Genomic DNA, 15,999 nt, shown 5'->3' on the forward strand with positions numbered 1-15,999 from the left:
GGTGCAGGAGCTTCCATTTGGTGCTCAGGGTGGGGGTGGGGACATAGGGGGTGCCGGAGTCAGGGCATGGAGTGTGGGGGAGCCAGGGCAGAGGGCTGGGCATGTGCAGGGGTCAGGGCAGAGGGCTAGGGGGGTTCAGGAAGCAGGGCACAGGCCTGGGGGTGTGGGGTGGTGTTGTGGGGATGCTCCCAGCCCCCTGCCCTGAGCGGCTCACGGCAGGAGGCCGGAGGGGATATGCCCTGATTCCACCCTCCTTCCCCAAGACCCCATCCCTGCCTCTTTTCTGGAGCAGCAAGCACCCTGCTGCTGTGGTTCCCGCTCCGCTTCTCCCCCTCCCTCTCCAGGGCCATCAGCTGTTTGGCAGCAGGGAGGGAGAGGAGGAGGGGCAGGAACCCAGCATGCTGGGGAAGAGGTGGGGGAGGAGGGAGCTTGCAGCAGCAGCCGGAAGGACCAAGCTTCTGCCCCCTGCCCCCACAGGAGAGCATGGTGGGCGGGGACTCACCTCCTCGCTCTGAGCACCAGCAGCGCCCCCACCCCAGGCACCTGTGGTGCCCCTGCAAGCTGCAACCCCCCCCCCCCCCCCCCGAGCACCAGCAGCACCCCCGGAGCTGTGTCCTCCTCCACCCTCCCCACCTCCAAGCACCCACGGCACCACCCTGGAATATCCCCCCAGAACCCACAGTGCCCCCAGGGCCACCCTCCCAAGCTGCCACCTCCCAAGATTTTAGTTAGGGGTATATAGTAAAATTCATGGACAGGTCATGGGCCATGAATTTTTGTTTACTGCCTGTGACCTGTGCATGACTTTTACTAAAAAATACCTCTGACTAAAACATAGCCTTAACTATTGCGCGAATTACCCCTTCCCATTTAGAGTCACTTAATGTCACTGTGGCAATTACTTGGAGAAATTACTTGTGTAGTTTTTAGCTCTCACAAGTGCACCAAGTTTGTGTCTGTGGAAGAAAGGTAATTGCATTGTCTGCTTCAGGTCTTCTTTACATCTCCCCACCTCTACCTGTACTATTGCTCCATCCCTTCAAACAGTTCCTATATCTTCACCTATGTAGCAGCAGCGCCTTGTAGGGGCACAACCTGTTCTCAGCTGTTTTTACAGTCTCCAAGCTCTATTGTGCAATGAGAAACTCAAACATCTTTTAGGAGTCTATTAGAAATCAGGAGAATCTGTACTATGTGACCAACCACTTCTCTGCAGGCTGCCAGCAGTGCTTTCAGACCACAGTTTTATAACATAATCAGTGCTCTAAAGAAGGGTATTGAACTTAACTTAGAGGAAGCAGAACATGTAGCAATGTATTTATATAAAGGCTACTAGAGTAATGAACACTTCGTTGCTTATGTAAGCTGAGCTATACAATCAGCTAGGCCCTACAACCCCAGTATACACTGGGGGAGGGCAGAGTTGGGGTGACAATATCCCCAAGGGGCAAAGGTTCTGACCAGAGTGGGAGGGGTGAGAAGTTTCTAGCAGCCTCATTTCCACAAAAGCTAGGCCCACAGAATGCCCACTGGGTGCTACAGGCAAAGGAGGTTCTGTGCCCCCTTCCCCGACCCTCCGATTCTAACCCTAAGCCTCATGCCTGTGCTCAGAATGATTCTGCTCCAGGCTCCCACAGGCCTCTGTGAGGTCATTGCCTCACTCTTGTATCCAGAGCCCATATAATCGTAACACCATGGGAGGCATGTGATGAGGAGGTGGCTGGGAGTGCCTGGACTGTGACCCTGTCCCGAGGCCCATCCCTGCTCGGCCCCCTCCCCCGAGGCCCCCCGCCCTCTTCTCGCACCTCTTCCCCCCAGGTCCCTCCCTAGGGTTGCCAACTTTCTAATTGCTGAAAACAAAACACCCTTGCCCTGTCCCCTGCCCTGCCTCTTGCCCTCACTCACTCCTCTCCCACATCTCCATCACTCACTCTTTCCCCCCACCCCTTCAGCCCCCTCACCTCTGCCAGACCCCTCCCCAGCCTCCTCCCTCCAAGCCCCCCTGTGCCCTGGCCCCTCGGGGCAGTTGGGGCATGGTGGGGCACAAGGTGGATGGACAGGATTCCCCCTCCTTGCCCCCGGTGGCAGCACCGCCTGAGGTTAGCTGTGCTGATTGGACACTGCCAGATTCCCTTTTTGACCACATGTTCTGGTCAAAAACTGGATGCCTTGGCAATCCTACCCCGGCCCCTGCTGCTTGTGCCTCTTTGCCCCCTCCCCGAAGGCTTTCCCCCCTCCCCCAGCCTTCCGTCCACCACTCATGCTTCTTTGCCCCTCCCTCAAGACACCCACCTGTCCACTGCTTCTGCCTCTTTGCCCCCTCCCCCGAGATCCCCATACGAGTGGAGCAGGGATGGGAAGAGGCAGAGCAAGGGCAGGGCCTTTGGGGGAAGAGGACGAGCGAGGCCTCAGCGTGAAGCATGGGCACAGCTATGCCAGGGCATACTTTCAGCAGCAATGCACTCCAAATGTGGTGCTGGTGGCTTAGCCTCCCCAGCCTCTTATACCCACCGCCCATGCATAACACACAGATTAGTGGAAATCAGAAACAATGGGCAAACCTCGTTGGGAACTGGGCATCTGGGTGTCGGAGACAGGAACACTTCTTAAGCTGTTTTCAATTAAGCTTGTGGGGGATGTAGTTCAGACCTGGGTCTGTGTTTGTAGCAGGCTAGCATGTCTGGCACAACCAAACAGGGTTCTGAAGTTCCAAGGTTCCAGGGAAAACGAACTTGGGGTAGTCTCGGCACATCAGGTGGCAGTCCCAAAGGAGGTTTCTGTGATCCAACCCATCACACAGGAGCAGCAGCAGTAGTTACTGAAGTGACAATGGGCTAGACCCACAAAAAGGATTTAGCCATTACAATGTTTAACATAGCAATCTCTAACTTTTAGGTACCTTACCACACACATGAATCCACAGACCCAAAAAGACCCAAAAAAGGTGTCTAGGTTCCTACACAGAACCTGGGGGGAAGAGACATGTCTAAGAATAGGATTCACAAAAGCCAGTATGCTGATAAATCAGTCATCTAAGATAGTCAATAAGAAATGAGGAGGAGAGGGGTGGGTCCTAAATCCTGCCACTCAAAGGGACTTGGGTGCCTAAATCCAGACCAGAGGCAGCTACCTGTCTCTGCCTGGGATTCATAGCCATGAACCCTCTCTTGGAGTTAGGTGCCTAAGCCGAGGGTTTTGTTTTGGTTTTTGTTGTTATTTTGTTGTTTTGGTTGGATTTTTTTGCAAGAAATACAAGAAGAATAGAAGTAGGCAGAGACCATAGGACTGTAAGATATCCTGATATGGATTTCTCAATCTCTCCCAAAGCTGTTCCACTATGCAAAAATAATTAAATATGTATTGGGCCAAACAGAACATAAGAATTATTCTATAGCCAAGTAATTAAGGCCCCCACGTAAGAAGTGGGAGATCCAATTTCAAATTCCGTCTTTGTTTCATGCATAGAAGAGACTTGAACTGCTGTCTTCTATAGCCTGAGTGAGTAACCTGACTACTGGCCTAAAAGTTATAAGATAGTCCTCTTCTCCTCACCTCTCTCTCTGCTTTGAGTGTATTTAGGTATGAGCCACCACCTTTCTTGAAAGAAAGGCCTTAGGGACAAAAGGCTTAGTTCAACCTTAAGTGATGGGCTAGATGCAACCTAAGTATATCTTGTTAACATTTAAATATCCAAGCCTGATTTTTTTTAAAATGTGTTAGAGAATTTGCCATGTAATGTGGAAATCTTTTCCAATGGCTTATTAGCATCACTATTAAAAATTTGCATCTCAATTCCCACTTTGAACATTCTGCCTTCAACGTGCAGCTACTGATAAAAGATCTGGATGTGATAACAGTGGTCAAATGAGGGCAGAGTTCAACAGTAGAGCAAACAGAGGCAGCCACCTTGGCAAGTTGGTAAAATATTTGAGCTAACAGGGACTCTGCCTACATGATGTGATTTTTACTCATACCCAGAAACCAAGGACTCCGCTTGAGGAAGGAATAATACAATAAAAACACAGATTTCCCCCAGGAGAGTACATGATAATAGCTTTTCTTTGTTCAACTGCCAGCATTTCTCTGACTATAAATAAGATTCCTTCAGTAACAGCAATATTTTTTCCTTATGGAACAGCTTACTTTCAAAACCACCATAATATGTTGCTAAACTGAGCTATGTACTTGATTGATTCTCCCTGCGCTGTTCCCCATAGTACATGTAACATTTCCAGGTTCCTTAGGACATGTTTTGGAATTGTGGATGTTCAGCACCTCTGAAAATCAGGGCCCTTGATACCATAGGTTACAGTGAGCCAGGAGTATAAAATGAAGACAGACCAAGCAAACAGGACAGCATGGATAGCTGGGATACTCATCTCTCATCGACAAAACATGTATGTGTCTCCAGTACTCCAGCACAAAGATGACGCTTGGCAAGCTATACCAGGACATCTCCAGGACACTCTGGAGGTATAAGCAGTAGTTCAGAGGCTGCTCACTGAAAACCAGATTTACCACAATAAACAGGTCCCCCAGGTCTTTTCTTCCTGCTTACACCCCCATTATGTCAGAAGCAAATTTGATTCTGCAGTCGCTCCAGGTAGCATTCTACAATGGTATTATAATTGGGAAACATTTTTCTAAGTAGTTACTTCTCTAGACTAAGCCAATTATCATGCTTTGTTTGATGCAAACACTGATTCCCTGAATTTTCCTTTAATCTCTTTCATCCTTGAGGATACTGAATCAATTCTCCAACTTTGAAAAGTCACACCAGTTGCACTTTATCCTGCAATGCAAGTATTTGCTCATACATATGCCATGGTGATCAGTCTGTGTGAGAAATCTTCTGTGAGAACACTGCCAAAGATGGAGTCAACTTGGCCTGCTCTTGAAAGGGTTGTGCTTTCCTTGTTTCTTAGGAATTTTGAAGTCTCCCAAATGTTTTCACTAGCTGTTAGATATCTGCTTCCCTGCCTCAAAGCTCAAGCTTTTGTTGGAACCTATCTTTATAGCTGTGTGTGTGCTGATGAATAAGTCATATTGAAACACTTCACTTTTTCCATACAATTTCAAAAATGTTTTACAAAGGTGTTCAGTTTTGTCCAGCTCTAGTAATAACCCTTACTGGATTGTAATGCAGGCTTAAGCTGTTATAAAACCAATCCTGCTAAAACAGTTATACTAGGGATCTACTACAGTGAGGATCAGGCAAATGACTACGCCTAATTATTACAGAAGGGAGATTCCAGCATCCTGAACTTTTGGCCTGTGTGGGATTATTTATTTATTCTTCTCCACTTTCAGCCAGCTGGAAGCTCTCTTCTTCTACTGGACCTCTAGAAGTACCACCCAAAATGTTTTATCAGAAGCCCATCCTGGCCTGCAGGCCTTTGTCCTTTCTTTACAAGAAGTTTCCATCTACAAGTTAGCAGTTCTTTCTTGAGTCTGTTGGTGTTTGAAATAGGATTAAGGTGTCTCTATAGTTGACAATAGATCAATAGCTTTTCAAAGACATAAAATAAATAAAGTTACTTGTTTCAACATCTGAAACATTTCACTTGTCCTCTGATACAATATGGTTAACTTGCCATTGTTTTCATATTTTCTGTGTCAAGAGTTCTTTCTTTGAACCATATCACCTTTAAAAAATGTATAGCAACATTAAATCCTGTTTACCTGTACTATTCAATGGTTTGAAGCTTTTATGCTTACAAGTAGCTGACAGCCTGGCACAAAACAATCCAGGCCTTTAGCAGAAACTGATGGGAACAGAAGATGTGTTGAGAAATGATAGCCCATAGGGAGAGGCAAAGCCCGGGAAAACCTATGGTGAAGGAGGATAGAGGAGGTGCTTGAGGACGTGGGTGACAGTAAGAGTTTTAGTGGGTAAGGGAGATACAAAAATTGGCTTTTTGAGATGGATTGAAATTTGGTAATTCCCAAATTCAAAGTTATACAAAAATGAACAAAATCCTCAGTCCTCACTTGGAAAGTGATAAAACTCCTATCGCCTTTTGGAAACCTGGAAGCATGAAATGAGCCTAGAAATAAAAACACACAAAGAAGGGAGTAGTCTCCATGCGGTTGGAAAAGATCCACACAATAAAGAGCTCACAGAAAAAAAAAGTGCACTTTGTATTCATTCTTGTTAATCACTGCAAATCCATGAGGTAGGAGCGTTTTACTATTTTAAAATATTCTCTCCTCTTTAAGGCAGAAAATAAGATAGGAGACAAGTTGATATATTTTAGTCTGAAAAGGAGAGAGAAGAAGCAGGGAGAAGACATGGATTTTTGATGAATCCTCTGTGTATCTGCACTTTTTAACCTAACTTCACAAAGGGAATTGGGCACTCCAATGGCCCTGAATTAGGCATATAGACTCCATATACAATGTATGGGGAGAAATAGGCACCTAAAAGTGGGATTTACAAAAAACAGCAGGTTTAAGCCTGACTTCAGTACAGGACAAACTGGTTGAAACTATACTAAAGAACAAAACTGTCAGACACAGAGATGAATGTAATGTGTTGAGGAAGAGGCAACATGTGTTTTGTAAAGGGAAATCATGCCTCACTATATACTAGAATTCTTTGAGGTGGTCAACAAGCAGTGGATATAGTGTACTTAGATTTCCAGAAAGCCTTTGAGAAGATCCCTCACCAAAGGCTCTTATGCAAAGTAAACTGTCATGGGATAAGAGGGAAGATCCTCTCATGGACTGGTAGTGGGTTAAAAGATAGAGAACAAAAGGTAGAAATAAATGGTAAGTTTTCAGATTGGAGAGGTAAATAGTGGTGTCCCCCAGGGGCCTGTACTGGGACCATTACTGTTCGACATACTCAAATGATCTGGAAAAAGGGGTAAACAGTGAGTGGCAAAATTTGCAGATGATACAAAACTACTCAAGATAGTTAAGTCCCAAGCAGAATGTGAAGAGCTACAAAAGGATCTCACAAAACTGGGTGACCGGGCAACAAAATGACTGATGAAATTCAGTGTTGATAAGTGCAAAGTAATGCACATTAGAAAACATAATCCCAACTATACATATAAAATCATTGGGTCTAAATTAGCTGTTACCACTCAAGAAAGAGATCTTGGAGTCATTGTGGATAGTTCTCTAAAAATATCCACTCAGTGTGCAGCAGCAGTCAAAAAAGCAAATAGAATGTTGGGAATCATTAAGAAAGAGCTAGATAATAAAACAGAGGATATCATATTGCCTCTATATAAATCCATGGTATGCCCACATCTTGAATACTATGTGCAGATGGGGTTGCCCCATCTCAAAAAAGATATATTTTAATTGGAAAAGGTTCAGAAAAGGGCAACAAAAATGAATAGGGGTATGGAACAGCTTCTGTATGAGGAGAGATTAATAAAACTGGGACTTTTCATCTTGGAAAAGAAATGATTAAGGGAGGATTTAATTGAGCTCTATAAAATCATGACTGGTGTGGAGAAAGTAAATAAGGAAGTGCTATTTATGCCTCATAGCACAAGAACTAGGGATCACTAAATGAAATAAATAGGCAGCAGGTTTAAAAGAAACAAAAGGAAGTATTTCTTCGCATAACGCACAGTCAACCTGTAGAACTCTTTGCCAGAGGATGTTGTGAAGGCCAAGACTATAACAGGGTTTAAAAAAGAACTAGATAAATTCATGGAGGATAGGTCCATCAATGGCTATTAGCCAGGATGAGCAGGGATGGTGTCCTTAGCCTCTGTTTGCCAGAAGCTGGGAATGAGTGACCGGTAATGGATCACTTGATGGTTACCTGTTCTGTTCATTCTCTCTGGGGCACCTGGCATTGGCCACTGTTGGAAGACAAGATACTGGCTGGATGGACCTTTGGTCTGACCTAGTATAGACATTCTTATGTTCTAAACTAGTTGACAGCTGAAGCTTAAGAGAGGGGTGTGGCCTAAGCCCCATCCTTCTGCTGGAGTTAGGCCCCTAAACCATTTCTTCCAAGAAAGACCCACACAAAAGAGCCAGAGAAAAGGGGAAATCCCTTATAATCTTTATTCCACTCATTAGGATACTTGCTCAAGTCAATTCTTCATCACTCCCAGTGTGGAGCAGAAATTTTAAATTTGGGTCTCCCACCTCTCAGGTGAATGCCTTAACCACTAGACTACAGAGTTATTTTTCACTCTTTGTCTCGCCCAATAGATATTTCAATTATTTATATACAGTGGAACAATCCACAACAGAATATTCTCCACAGCAGTGGTTGGAGCCAGTCCTGAACAATGCAAGCCTAGGGTTTGTATGCTGGGAAAGTAGTGTCTCAGAGTCTGTGCCACTTTGTATCTAGACTACAGACTCTGTATGCTGAGGATGTGGGCGACTATTGACTCTATGAGGCCTGGTCTATACTACGCATTTAAACCGAATTTAGCAGCGTTAAACCGATTTAACCCTGCACCCGTTCACACAACGAGGCCTTTTATATCGATATAAAGGCCTCTTTAAACCTATTTCTGTACTCCTCCCCGACGAGAGGAGTAATGCTGAAATTGGTATTGCCATGTTGTATTAGGGTTAGTGTGACTGCAAATCAATGGTATTGGCCTCTGGGCGGTATCCCACAGTGCACCATTGTGACCGCTCTGGAAAGCAATCTGAACTCGGATGCACTGGTCAGGTAGACAGGAAAAGCCCCTCAAACTTTTGAATTTCATTTCCTGTTTGCCTAGCGTGGAGCTCTGATCAGCACGGGTGGCGATGCAGTCCCAAATCCAAAAAGAGCTCCGGCATGGACCGTATGGGAGATACTGGATCTGATCGCTGTATGGGGAGACAAATCTGTTCTATCAGAGCTCTGTTACAGAAGACGAAATGACAAAGTATTTGAAAAAATTTCCAGGCTATGATAGACAGAGGCCACAGCACAGTGCTGTGTGACAAGCGTAACGGAAAGCCAAAGAATCAAATGGACGCTCATGGAGGGAGGGAGGGAGTGGGTACTGAGGACTCCAGCTATCCCACAGTCCCTGCAGTCTCCAAAAAGTATTTGCATTCTTGGCTGAGCTCCCAATGCCTGAAGGGTCAAAAACATTTTCCCAGGTGTTTCAGGGTATATGTCGTCAATTTACACCCTTCCCGGTGGCAGACGGTACAATATGACTGCTATCCATCATCATCATCAGCCCGTGAGTGCTCCTGGCTGGCCTTGGTGAGGTCGGCCGGGGGCGCCTGGGTAAAAATGGGAATGACTCCCGGTCATCCCCGGCAGATGGTACAAAACGGCTGGTAACTGTCTTCATCAGCCCCCCCCCCCTTTCATTTCTAAAGAAAAGATTCTGTACGGCCTGGACTATCATAGCAGTGGGAGGCCGGGCTCCTCTCCCCCCTCACCCTTTAATGTCCTGCCTGGACTATCATAACAGCTGGAGGCTTCCTCCCCCTCTTTTTATCTCACTAAAAAAGCAGTGTTCTTATTCCTGCATTCTTTATTACTTCATCACACAAATGGGGGGACACTGCCACGGTAGCCCAGGAGGGTTGGGGGAGGAGGTAAGCAATGGGTGGGGTTGTTGCAGGGGTACCCCCTAGAATGGCATGCAGCTCATCATTTCTGCGGGATCTCTGGGGCTCTGACACGAAGCGGCTGTACTCTCTGGTTCTCTAGTACACTTGCCCCATATTCTAGGCAGGACTGACTATTTTTAGACAGTATCAGAGGGGTAGCCGTGTTAGTCTGGTCCAGATCAGTGGCACTGCTATGGGCACCCGCATGGCCCCACAATATGCCAATATCTTTATGGCCGACCTGGAACAACGCTTCCTCAGCTCTCGTCCACTCACGCCCCTTCTCTACCTATGCTACATTGATGACATCTTCATCATCTGGACCCATGGGAAGGAGACTCTGGAAAAAATCCACCACGATTTCAACAGCTTCCACCCCACCATCAACCTCAGCCTGGACCAATCTACATGGGAGGTCCACTTTCTTGACACCACGGTGCAAATAAGTGATGGTCACATTAACACCACCCTATATCGAAAACCTACCGACCGCTATGCCTACCTTCATGCCTCCAGCTTCCATCCCGGGCACATCACACAATCCATTGTCTACAGCCAAGCACTGAGGTACAACCGCATCTGCTCTAACCCCTCAGACAGAGACCAACACCTACAAAATCTCCACCAAGCATTCTCAAAACTACAATGCCCGCACGAGGAAATAAGGAAACAGATCAACAGAGCCAGACGTGTACCCAGAAGCCTCCTACTGCAAGACAAAGCCAAGAAAGAAACCAACAGGACTCCACTGGCCATCACATACAGTCCCCAGCTAAAACCCCTCCAACGCATCATCAAGGATCTACAACCCATCCTGGACAATGATCCCACACTTTCACAGGCCTTGGGTGGCAGGCCAGTCTTTGCCCACAGACAACCTGCCAACCTGAAACATATTCTCACCAGTAACTGCACACCGCACCATAATAACTCTAGCTCAGGAACCAATCCATGCAACAAACCTCGATGCCAACTCTGCCCACATATCTACACCAGCGACACCATCACATGACCTAACCAGATCAGCCACACCATCACTGGTTCATTCACCTGTACATCCACCAATGTAATATACGCCATCATATGCCACCAGTGCCCCTCTGCTATGTACATCGGCCAAACTGGACAGTCTCTACGGAAAAGGATAAATGGACACAAATCAGACATTAGGAATGGCAATATACAAAAACCTGTAGGAGAGCACTTCAACCTCCCTGGCCACACTATAGCAGACCTTAAGGTGGCCATCCTGCAGCAAAAAAACTTCAGGACCAGACTTCAAAGAGAAACTGCTGAGCTTCAGTTCATCTGCAAATTTGACACCATCAGCTCAGGACTGAACAAAGACTGTGAATGGCTTGCCAATTACAGGACCAGTTTCTCCTCTCTTGGTTTTCACACCTCAGCTGCTAGAACAGGGCCTCATCCTCTCTGATTGAACTGACCTCGTTATCTCTAGCTTGCTTGCTAGCATATATATATCTGCTCCTGGAAATTTCCATTACATGCATCTGAAGAAGTGGGTATTCACCCACGAAAGCTCATGCTCCAAAACGTCTGTTAGTCTATAAGGTGCCACAGGATTCTTTGCTATTTTTAGACAAGACATAAAGAAGGGAATGACCCAGGGAGTCATTCCCATTTTTGTCCATGTGCCCCCGGCTGACCTCAGCGAGGCCAGCCAGGAGCACTCATGACAGCAGCAGACAGTACAGAACTACTGATAACCGTCATCTCATAGCCAATTTACAATGGCATGGCAGATGGTGCAATAGGGATGGTAACCATCTCTGCTACCTTGCAAAGGCAAATGAATGCTGCTGTGTAGCGCTGAAGTACCGCCTCTGTCAGCGGCATCCAGTAACATACGGTGACAGTGACAAAAGGCAAAATGGGCTCCATGGTTGCCATTCTATGGTGTCTGCCAGGGCAATCCAGAGAAAAAGGGCACGAAATGATTGTCTGCCGTTGCTTTCACGGAGGAAGGAATGAGTGATGACATTTACCCAGAATCACCCTCGACACTGTCTTTGCACTGGGATCTCAACCCAGAATTCCAATGGGTGGGGGAGACTGTGGGAACTATGGGATAGCTACCCACAGTGCAATGCTCCGGAAATCGACGCTAGCCTCGGTACATGGACGCATACCGCCGAATTAATGTGCTTAGTGTGGCCGCGTGCGCTCGACTTTATACACCCCAATCTGGTTTATGTAAAATCAGAATAATCCCATAGTGCAGACATACCCTAAGACTGGAACTGCTGCTGGCCAGGAGGATTTCTGGACTGCTTCTGCTGAGGAGTTTGGAGGAGAAATGCGGGACTGTCATCCCCCTCTGGCTCTGATGAGTCCAGATAACACACATGCACAGACTGAGAAGTCATCTCTGTGATAAGATCAGAGGCGAGTGTGTATGTGTTTGTGTGCCAAGACACACTTTGCAATGAAACGTATGTAATAACAACCAAAATGGGTAAATCTATGTGGGAATACTGCATAATAGTTGTTTAAGAAAAGTTTTTGCAATTATTTCAAAGGCAGGTTGAAGATATACATATATTATACAAAATGTTCTTCCATAAGAAATTGTATGGTACTCTCTGACAGTTTAACTCTGGGTAATACTTTTTTATAAGTCTGAAAAGACTGAGCTTTGGCCTCTGGTTAAGCACAGAAGCAGGCAGAAGTGCAGGAAAAGGGGAGTTTATTAATTATACATATTACAGTATCCCCACAGCCCATTACAACACCACTCCTGTTTTCCTTTCCTCAGTCAATGTTCAAACAATTAAACAGAAGATGAATACACTACCCAACAGTTTCCATCAAGTAGCAGTTGCTGTATTAAGATGTTCTCTTTTTATAGTACAATATAAAGAAACTAAAGACAGCTGTTTAGGATTCTTCACAGCCATAAAGTCATTGCAGACCTCATCAGTCACATGGCTGCTTCTCCAAACATTGAATACTTACTGAAGTTCTCTTTTCCCCACTTAAGAGCTCACCATATACACCGCTCAAGAAGTTTTACAATGCCGTAACCTCCCTTGGGTCTCCATGAAAGTCATTGTATTTGACGTCTATCATAAGCAGTCTTCAGATAAGACAGCATTTCCCTAATACAAGGGGACAAGGGCTGTGCCTCTGAAGGCAGCTAAGTAACCATCACACTGGGTAGCTGTACATTTCTACTGAAAGCATCATACCATGCTGGATAGTCAGAACTAAATCAATATGTAAAATTTCTACCTTGAGGAAACAAATATATAAAGGGTGACTCAGACTCTGCTATAGGCAGATAAAATCTTTACCGTGTTACCCTAAACTTGGATCCCTAGTATTCACCATGAAACAGTGTAATACAGTCTCTCATATTGCCACAGCGGTCTCTAGCTGGGCCAGCTACAAGAGTTAAATAGTCAATTCTTTAAAATAAGGAGAGAGGAATGTGTGAAATGTAATCAGGCTTCAGGGTGAGGGTTTTTAATTAAACAGAATATTCCTGTTTAAATGTTACATTTCTTGTGCAAGAGAAAATTCCAGTAACTCCCAACTATAGGAAAAATGGATTATGTTATACAAACTTTGTGAAGCTGATAAAACAAGTTATTTGATAAATATATTTGCAATTTATTTACCCATCACTGCAAGATGGTTGTATAATGAAAAGGCTATAAAGAAAACCACCTGTCTCAAATTATTGAGTGGATATTATTCCATCATCTTCAGTAAATTCACACATAGATTGTATTTGGTTTTACAGTTTTATCTCTATGAATAAGTGTCTTTAAATAAAATGATGTTAAGCTATCTGGCTTTAGATTGGAGAACAGAGCTCTCTGAATCATCCCTGAATGTGAATAAGTCCTGGGAGTAGAACAGCTGAGATCTGGGGAGGGACCTGAATTTTTTAAGGCTCATCTTCATACTTAAAACCAGTTTAAACTTAACTGTGACAAGATCAGGTTCTAATATAGCTTGCATGAGCAACATAGAATGGTCAGACTATGTTAGAACTATATTTAAAAATCATGTTCTACCCTTCTGATGGATTTACAGTTTACCTGGGATGGGACCTGCTTTTTTAATAAATTTCTAACCACTTCCATATTGGCCAGTCAAATCATCTTAGAATCTGTTTTTGACCACAACAGAATTTAAGACATGCCTAGACATGGTTGTATATCTGAAATATCTGCCATTTCATAAGATAAGATGCAAATGAAACAGGTTTCAGAAGGAGGGGATTTTTCACACTTACTTACCCACCCATCTCTTTCCAAACTGTCCTGTATTTATTTGTTCATCCTCTGCCAGCCATCTACTGTGGACCCCAGACATATAGAGGAATAATGTGAAAGCAGGCAGCCGAGTGGAGGAAGCATTCAACAGCTACATGTACTCCTCAGTTTAGGAGGTCTTGAACAAAGGCCAATCACAGGCCTCATTAAAGTCAATCACTTCTCAGCTGCTGGCCACCTGGAAAGCTTAATTATCTGTGCATGTCCTTCCCAGGCAGTGGGATGAGTGTGGCCAAACCTAGGCACTGAGAGAGCTCACACCTCCCTCCCATCCCACTTGTCACCTCCAGTCTGGGATAATCTGTTTCCTATAGGCCCTTTTCTTGTATGGGAAGGCTGTTAGATAAGAGAAAGGGACAGATTAAGAGAGAGAAAGATTAAATGGAGGAAGCAATGGAGTTAGAGAAGTAGACAATGGAAGATTTGAGAATAAGGATGGACGGAGTTAAGGCTGTGGGAGGGACAAAGAGACAATGAAGAGACAATACCTAAATTTGTTACTCTTTTTAGAATCAGTGTCCCCCTTTGTCCCACATTTTGCAGGCCTAAATCCCTCACTGCAGTATTGGGATATTGAAATAACCTCAGTAATTGATTTCAGTCTTCAGGCTTGTTTAAATGGTGCTTTACATAAATACTCTGAATTGGATAATGACCACTTCTCCACCATTTGGTGGAAGGGCAAGAAAGCTTAGCTCAGATGCATCATTTAGTCTTTATGGTTCTTTCTTTCTTTCTAAACCAGGATTTCCATCTTGGCTAAGTGACTAGGAGGTAAAGTGACTTGGTATGATCCTACTGTCAGACTGAGCAATTTAAGAGCGCTAAATCCTTTCAAAGGCTAACTGATTTGGCCATGAGCAGCTGGTGAACCCCCCATTCGGGGAGGCTAGCCCCGCCCCACGCTCTCCTGCCCGAGGTCCTACCTCTACCCTGCCCCCCTGTTGCCTGCCAGAGCCAGAGTATCCCTGAGACCCCCACCGTGGCCCAAGCCCAGGCCCCAGGCCATCCCTGGCCACCGACCAACCTGAGCCCAGCCCTGCTGACTTCAGGGGAGAGGCAGAGTGAGGGCATGGCTTCTGGGTGGAGTGTAGACAGGGCAACTGCCTGGGTTTGGTGAGGCTTAGCCTCCCCTGGCCTATTATTCCTGCTACCCATGGATTCGGCCATAGTACAAAGTGTTCTGCTATTTGTGTGTGACCAATATGTGACAGGCTGTGAATCAGAAGCTGATACAGCAGAGACTAGCAGAGGAGATTTTTCCAGGTGTCATATTTCCTTGTGGTCCACTGCAGTGTAGAAAGCATGAACAACGCTCAACCCTTCGTTCTTCACACAGGGAACGGTGAACCTGTTTCACCTAATTCTGAATCTACTCAGCTATTGTAGATTCAATATCTTGAGTCAAATTTGGATAGTTTTTGAGTTTCCATTCCACAACTGGATAAAGTGCATGCAGATGATAAAACAAATGGAAAGACTGAAAAAGGAGAGGGGAGAGAGAGAAAAAGGAGTCACAATGTACAGAAATCTACTGGCTTCCGAGAAGCAAGAAGGGTTTGAACTTCTTGAGCTGGCTAATTCCTTGTTGGAAGGGAAATAAGAGAATGTAGAGCTTGTTTAGATGAGGAATTTGATCAGAATAATTTTTGAGGAATAAAGTATTTCGCTATAAGTATTACGGAATAGCTCACTGTGTGGACACTTTATTCTGGAATAAATCACTTCATTTCAGAACAATTAGGAAGATCACAAAGCACACTAATTATTCCATAATAAAGTGACTTTTATTCTGGAATAGAATGTCCACACAGGATGGACAGAATGTCCCAATCAGGATGGGTTTCATCCACAGAGGACCTCCCTGAGAGTGGATTTGACCAATCGGGGGGGAGTTCTGGGGCAGGGTGATCTGAACGGAAGAGGGTCGTGTGACCACTCCAAGAGCTTCCCCTACTGCCCTCTACCAATCAGAGTGCAGCACCACCCCGGAAGTCCCAGGGCCACGCAGAAGAGGCCATTTTGTTCCAAGAATACATGTTTTAGAAATTGTGGAAAGGCTGAGGGGAAACATGAACTCCTTCACCACCCCTGTGAAAACTTCGGACTTTATTTTATCTCTGAGGGCCTTCAACCGCCTGTGGAGAAA

This window comes from Gopherus evgoodei, chromosome 1, assembly GCF_007399415.2.
Source record: "Gopherus evgoodei ecotype Sinaloan lineage chromosome 1, rGopEvg1_v1.p, whole genome shotgun sequence".
In the NCBI taxonomy this organism is placed as follows: Eukaryota; Metazoa; Chordata; order Testudines; family Testudinidae; genus Gopherus; species Gopherus evgoodei.